Source organism: Opisthorchis viverrini (genome assembly GCF_000715545.1).
Source record: "Opisthorchis viverrini unplaced genomic scaffold opera_v5_5, whole genome shotgun sequence".
NCBI classification, from domain to species: Eukaryota; Metazoa; Platyhelminthes; class Trematoda; order Opisthorchiida; family Opisthorchiidae; genus Opisthorchis; species Opisthorchis viverrini.
In genome coordinates, this window is record NW_008751661.1 from 2192365 (window position 1) to 2200247 (window position 7883).

The window sequence follows — 7883 nt, forward strand, 5'->3', positions numbered from 1 at the left end:
GATCACAAACGTGAAAATGCAAGCAACGGTTATTGAATAATGTACAGAAGAACATGAAGAAGAGAGGGAACTGTTCCAGATGAAGACGTGCCATCACTCGAGAAACATTGAAAAAGAGAATGCGGGCTATAACTCTGACTCATGGTTGTACGGTTTGTGTTTGTTTTGATTAGGATTTGGAAGCTATTGCTACATTTTGATATGTGAATTCACCCGTCCTTCCACATGTTTGTGTATAATTTACCAAGAAAACAAAAACACCATGGCTGAGTCCTTTTGAAATCGTGAATTCCACTTTCTGGACGCCTCGCTTGTTTGTCCGACTGACCTCTAATCGGCATATTGTTTCCAATCGTTCGACGATTGCGCATTGTTGTTGTTGTTGTTGACGTCGTCGTCGAAATTCGTTGACCTGGCAATACACAATTGTATTGCGCTTTCACACACACACACACACACACACAATCGATCTGTTGCGCCGTCCGACGACAGTTCTTTCTTCCTCTCTTTGACAAGAGATGGCCCATTTGTGCACGTTTATACTAGAGTATGTAGTTTCGGGATGACTTTGTGGTTCGACTACGATTGATTTTTTGCTCAATCATACACTCAGTACAACGTTCCATCACCCCGTATAGGCAATCACGAAAAACACTGTCAATCTAACCGATTCTTTGTTGCCTACGGGAGTGGCTTATACATGAATAGCCCATAGTCAATGAACACTTATAGTAATATAATAGTTGTTCAGCTGTAGCGCCCTTTTGATGCCGAATTGCTATGCCATTTGAAGGAATCACGAGCACTAGAATACCGCCAGGTTGCCCGATCCTAGACAGGTGAGTTGAAAGGCAAAGGTCGGGTTCGAACCACTGAGCTATTTCGCCCCCCCTCCCGCACCTGTACTTCTTTCAAGCAATGCCACATCAAAACTAGGCTGTTTACCCCTTTCTGAAGAAATTCTTCTCTTGGGGTGGTATGCCTGCTGCCCAACCTCAGCGTACCAGCTGGCCCCAAATTGCAAAGTTTTTCAGAATTAAACTTTTTCTAGGAAAAACTAAGTGATTTATGGCTGATTTACTTCTTCCGTATATATGATACAGCTCCGCCATCCACCAAGTTTGGCTTTGCTTCGAGGGAAATCCGCTTTACTCGCCAAACGTCATCGGTGTGCTCTCCATTTGTTTTCATCTCTATTTTTTCAAGTACTCTCACAATATAGGCGGAACCCATTACTCATAAGAGTGCGGAAAACTTTTCGACAGCCCATGACCAGCTTCTCCAGTTCTGGCGCTTGTCAGGTAGACGCAGTTCCTGAGTCTCTGTCTACCTTAGGTTCTGCATGAACCTTAATTGGAGGCAGTTTGAGAACCACCTTGGTTCTAACGGAATACTCAAGTGAATCCCAGCCGAGTCTCTTATTTATGCTATTCTCCAACTGAATGCACTGCACAAAGACTGGCTCGTGTTTCATTTCATACGATATTCGAGATATTGCAGTGTATTTTGTTGTAAGAACACTATTTATAAGGTAGCTGGAAGCTCTTCGTGGGATGCCATGTTGGTTTGATAAGTGTACTGTTTGTTAGACGGCTCGAGCCAAGAGTTACTTGACTGCCACAGCTCACGAGGCGGAACATACTAGGTGTTGGCATGCTGTTAGTTTTGTCCATGTCTAACTCGGCACATTATAAATGACAAAACCACTAGTGGGCTTATTTAAACTGGTTTGCGACGCATTGACCAGTATCTCACTCCAAGACAGCTTCCATGTGATAAAAGAAAGAAATTAAAATACTGCAGATGTTGTGTTTTGTGAGCGGCGTTGCAACTCCAATATCAGAGCTTGTTTTCCTGCCCCGCACACTATGGGGGTGAGAGTCGCTGAGCTATAAATGCTTAATCCTGATTGACAATTTGACCAATCAGGGTTTGGTTTCGTTCGCTCCGTGACATCCGTCCAGTTGATTTGGCATTCGGTCATTTAGAGCGGCTGTCCTCCGGACAGCAGACCAACATCCATCCAACAAATGTATCAGTTCGTTGTCCACCAGTGTGCTACTCTAGAAAACGGTTTATTTCATTCGTCACCTTGCACAGGCTTACGCAATCCTCCAGTGACTATGGATTCTGGAAACTAGTTCCTACTCAAATAGAAGCTTTCGAGCCAAGTTTAGATAACTCATAGGTTACGCTTTGAGCACTGAGCTTCGCAATGGAAAATTTATTTAGCCCTCCAAGAAAAACACTCTAAGAACAGTTGAGCCAGACGTTGATGTGAAAAGTTGTGGTCTGTCTTGGCCCGAGCCGTCAACCTGTTTCCTTTTGCAGATTCAGACGTTTACGATGAACAGTTTCCGCGTGATGAATACTACTTGTGTATAAGGGTGGGATCAGCACTCCGAGTGATGAAGCGTACTTCTAGATCTATGTTGGAGACCATTATCCGACTAGGTGTATCAGGTTTCGAACCATGCGCAAATCACTGAGATAACTTAGGGCCGACATCCCATGTCATTTCTCATGTTTCCCTTGAAATATAATATCTTTTGCATTTTATGGTGAAAATTCTGCCGGGTTAAATCATTAGTGGGGAAACGAAATCATTGACTCTCTAGAGTTGAGGGTAATAGACCCGATGAAGAAACGAGGAGAAATGCTTACTGTGGACGTCTTTTCTTCCGAGGAAGTCTTCCTTGACGCAATGAAACCCACAGCAATAATACTACTCCGGTACTTTGGCCTCCATGATAGCTCTCAATTGTTCCTGACCGAACATTCTATGAGTTAAATAAAACTTTCTCCGAACCAGTTTTCTGGAAATTCCTTACATCTATACGCGTTGTGTGGCAAATCGCTGGAAGTGGAACCGAGGCTAGCGAATTCCCGATCACCGGATGAGTAGTATCCACTGAGTTGCCGATGACGCTCTCTCATGCCTTTGATTTGAACTACAACCGCAGTTCGCCACGAACCTGACAAGCGCTATGATCATTTGTCTGCTATTAAACTGGGCCTATCTGTTCCGGTGCTTGTCATAGGAGGGCATTAAGTAATCGCACTCCGAATTTTTTTCAGCGGAAAAATGTTTCACACCAGGAACGCGATCGGCCGACACGACAAAGCGATGCTTTCTGCTGCAAATTACGTTGTCTGTTTATGAGATAGACAGATATCGTACAGAAGTAAATAACCGTGGTTTTTATTCCTGGGTATGACTATTGTGTACAGCGTCACCAGCTGGAATGTATCCATCTGAAAATATCTAGTGCTTTTTAAACTACTTATTAACTCCTAGTAGACTCACCGTAGGGGTGGCCCAATTCTTTCGTCAGCTCTTTTGGTCCTGGACTGTAAAAATGTCTAATCCAAGGATGTAACACTCATACTGATCTTCCACTAAGCTTCTATGAGTTTGAGTTGTGACACTTGTGGGGCCTATTTCCATGTAATATCATCCGCTCCTCTAACGTTGCAGCTGACCATTAGGATCGAAAAGGGACACGGGACAATTCAGCTGCCTCTATAGCCCTTGAATCATTTGGGAAACATCTCTGGCCGTCCAAGACAATACTGTCCAGGGTAGTACTGTATACATCTAGTTGAACCCTTGATAAAAGCAAACGGAAATGTTAGACCATTAGATTTGCATCGTTCAAACAACATGACCTACACATTGTATGTGAGGCACACTACCCTCGTTGTGACTAAGCGCAAATTCAGCTTGGGAATGCGTAAGACGAATGAATCTTTCATTTGTGTGAATCTTGTCTCGAAGTCTTCACATTGAAGGAAGGAATGATGTGTGACACCCATCCTGGGACTGGACTTCAAGAAAGTTGCGAAAAGTTGATATACGAACTGGTATGCGCCATGCAATTGTCACCTATTTTAAAAACGGGAGTGGATGTTAGAAGATCACATCGCAACATCTGTTTGTCTGGATCATAATGTGCTGCATTCCTACACCATGGCGCCTGTAATTTACAGGTTGCCGTATTGTGGCTTACAAATTCGTTCCAGAACATTCATGCCGAGTGAGTACAGCTAAAAAAAGCTATTCCACGCCGAAAAATCCATGAAATCCGCGATGTGGAAAGAACTAGTGTGGCTAACACCGGGGTTATTCCATTAGGATTTACCTCAAGCAACTGAGTTTGATGTGCGAATGACATCTGAATCCTTTTTTCCACTTCGTGTTCGCATGTTTGCTGGTAACCAGGTTCTCGGCCACAGTAAATTATTTCGACAATGCACTTGCCACCGATACGTAGTATGGCTGCGTGTTGTGATTCGGTTGCCAACGCCCTTTCCAGAATTTTTGTTTGCAACGGCGCCATTTTCCAAGGCCGTGTTTAAACAGTCACATGTCCATTTGCATTTTCGTAAGTAAGCACGTGACTGTCTGATTTCTCAACTTTCTCGCTATCTGTGTCCGCGAAAACAACGTGACCATACAGAGCTGTCGCTCGCATGATAGCATTATCCTTCCCGTTTTTTTTCGGTTCACGTTATCAGTACGTCACTAGAAGTCTCAGTGGAATGGTCAATACTGTATAATTAGTGAATTTTGAAGCTCTTGCTGACTCAGACTTTTTCTTCATTTGTTCGTGCTTGCGTTCTTGTAGTGCTTTCTACAACACCCAAATTTGAAAGTGTACATACAACTAGTGTAAGCATAGATCGTTGCATCTAATCCTCGCGACGCGAGCGAAACACGAACGAATTGATCAGGTTCACTTTTCAGCCTTTGCCGTTGTGTCGTACCCCTTCTGTCCTAATTGCCGTACCATCCGAAGGAAGCACGGAAGTCAAGATACCGCCGGATTGTCCAAGCCTAGATAAGAGAAGTCGAGACGCCGGGGTTGTCTTGGAATCACGGACCTTCCGGGTAATGAGTTTGCGCCTTCTGGGCAAACAATCTTCTACATCTGGATTTGGAATCAGTGGGGGCGAGATGGTTCAAGTGGTTAGAGCACGAATTTACTGACCGGAAGGTCTGTGGTTTGAGCCCGACCTCTGCCTCTCGACTTCCCCTGTCTAGGCTTGGGCGACCTGGCAGTATCCCAGCCTTCGTGCTTCCTTCGCGTGGCACGGGATCTAGGCACCGAAAGGGTGTTTCAGCTGATTGGTTATCTTACTATAATTGTCGTGCGTAGCTTGTACGTTATATCATCCCCGACTGCAACGGAACATGCTGTTCGAAGGTCCTGATCTTGTTCATCAAGTTGTATCGGTTGTGCTCCTGAGCCGCCACGTCTGAAAGTCAGCATCATCATCGACAGCAATGCAGCACTGGTAAATACTTATTCTGAAGTGCCATATAGTCATGAGGGAATCATGCCCCTGTAACGAGTGGAAAGAACAGGGGATGGTGAAAACTTAGCACAGAAAGCCCTGTTCTGCTTTGGAAAACGATCAAGAACAAGATGTTAACACACTGAAATCACAACGGGTGAACGCATCCAGGAATTATATTGAAGTATGAAATTGATCCAAGGTATTTCGTGAGCCTCACTGGACATGAGCATACCATACAACGACAGATAGACTTTAGTTGGGTATCTGATCAGGTGGTAATAGCATGCTCGCCACTAGGGTCGTTTAGGTGCCATACATTGTAGAGTTCCTAGCCAGGTGCAAGGAGACTCACACGTGTACCCGAGCCAGAAAAGAGCGCACAAAACCCCGTTTGACGGTAGATATCTTCACGTGACGTGGCTTGGTCATAGCTCATCTCCCACGAACCCTACACCAGCACCCAGGTACTGCATGCATTACCTGCTTTTGTCATGGCGCGGTCACAACTTATGCAGCTGCGCAGATAAATGAACCAGACAACAAATTCAAGTTCTTCACAAAGTTTCATGGGGACAGAGGGGTACTGAAAATCCTGAAGCAATACTGGGCCATTTGGAAGTGCGAAGCTCATCGCAGCAAGGAAAGAGACCGGAAGTTCTGTTTAACCTAGGCTGTCGGACTGGTCAAACAACCGGACATTGTCCTCCGAGTGGTTTCATTCCGCTACTCTTTTACTAGATGTCATCCCGAGAGCAAGAGCCTCGTTCTCTTGTGCATCCCGTGTTGGTGAGAAGTGGAACAGAAAGAGAGGAAGAGAATAGCCATGACGAATCTCCCTAGTTGTGGAAGCCTTTTGGATAGTTCTTCGTAAACTTGAACGATCAGAGACGTGGCATTACAGAGTAGGGAGTATATATTAAAAAACTTTCTCTCTGGGAAAATATATGTCGGATAACCGAGCTCTCTATGGAGTTAAAAGTTCGGTTGATGTAGAATAAAATCGCAGTTGCTGGTCGGGGGTAGGTATGGCGCTGCTCCAGTATTTCACTTGACCTGGAGATGTGATCAGTATGGACGGAATCTTCCGAAGTATCTTGCCGTGGTTCGACGTCGTAGTACCGTTGAAACCAGTGGCCTTGTAATCACAAGCATAAAGCTCACACCTCAATGGTTCGAACAAAGGAAGCCTAATGTATGCACCTCACTAGTTCACATGCCAAACAGTTGCGGTTGGGAAGAGTGCGCGATCTAGTGTCATCCCATAAAACTTGTCTCTTTCTATTGTGGTCCATATTCGCGGGGGTGACGGGACCTTGTAGTTCGCGTGGGAAGTCGGACATGATATCACTTGCCTAATATTAGCTTACCTGTAATGAAATGATCCTGAACTCAGGCAAGCTACGGGTTTAGTCACATTTCACGTTATGTGTTCTGGTGTTGACAAAGTTCTTGAGTGACAAGAGAAAACGCCTATTCGCCGACTCCAATATACGGACTAGGTCTTCTGTTTTTTGGTATACACTGCCTCTTCGGTGAGTTTGGACAGTGAATCTGGCTTCAGCGGCAGTAGGGTCTGAGTATCTTGTCAGACCTAGCATTGCCAACATCACTACGATGGACATTTCATGTAGCGCACAGACTTCTATTTTAAACAGTTTTTTTCCGGATTTCCCAACCTGATATGCTTGCATCTTAGTCCAGTTCCACATAAAATACATCTTTAGCCTTCTTTAACGCTGATCCAGTGAAATCAATCTGCAGGTTGTGTTTCCTGAAGGCTCATTCACTGAAACATGCGCAGTCACTGATTTTCTGTTCAGGACGGATACATAGATATTGCACTCGGTGTTCATTGGTTCATTGTAGTACCAGTTTGGATACCTGCACATGAGATGGAGTAAAGCAGATTCTATGACTGCTTTAGCAAGCGGTTTCATATATAATATATATATATATATGTTTTTAAACAGCATCTCTGTTATACAGTTATCTTGTCCTGTCGTCCTTTTTTACTGTGGCTAGACGCCAGATGTGTCATTCATCAGCAACGAATCGGGAGACAGAAACCTGTGACAGTTGTACAAGCTCGTCGTATTTATGTGTCCGTAAACGTCTCAGTTAAAAATGTCAGGTCATTTGAAACCTTTAGTTTTGCCAAACGTATAACGATAGAATTTTTGTAAACCTCCTCAGGCAAATAAATATATCGATTTTAAGGAAATGTTTTAATTGCCATCGAAATTTATTCTTATCAGTGAGACTATTCTGTGCTGAAAAGCCGAAAAGCACTGCACAGCTGCTTCCTATTGGGAATCATCAACAGTGAGCATCTCGCGAAATCACAGTAAGGGGTTTCGAACCCATGACCTTCCGGCCAGTGCATGAACACTTGACCGTTCGGCTTCGGACAGCTAAAGAATAGTGTGATTGGCTCTTGCTGAAACCCAATAATCACGTGGTGACAAATTGACGGGCTCCTTGAGTGACAACTTCGCAAAAGGAAGTTTATTTCATAAAGGAAACTACTCACAAGGTTGCTTAAAACTCTTCGACAGCCCACGGCCGGTTTCGCCATTCTTGGG

The 7883-nt window shown here is 44.3% G+C and overlaps 1 protein-coding gene across 1 annotated transcript in view; it reads left to right on the plus strand.

Annotated features, from left to right (window-relative positions):
• T265_00516 (hypothetical protein) overlaps positions 1 to 7883 on the plus strand; it is a gene marked incomplete at both ends in the record, with an annotated part of 43384 nt that overhangs the window by 20285 nt on the left and 15216 nt on the right. The gene's annotated exons all lie outside the window — the stretch shown is intronic.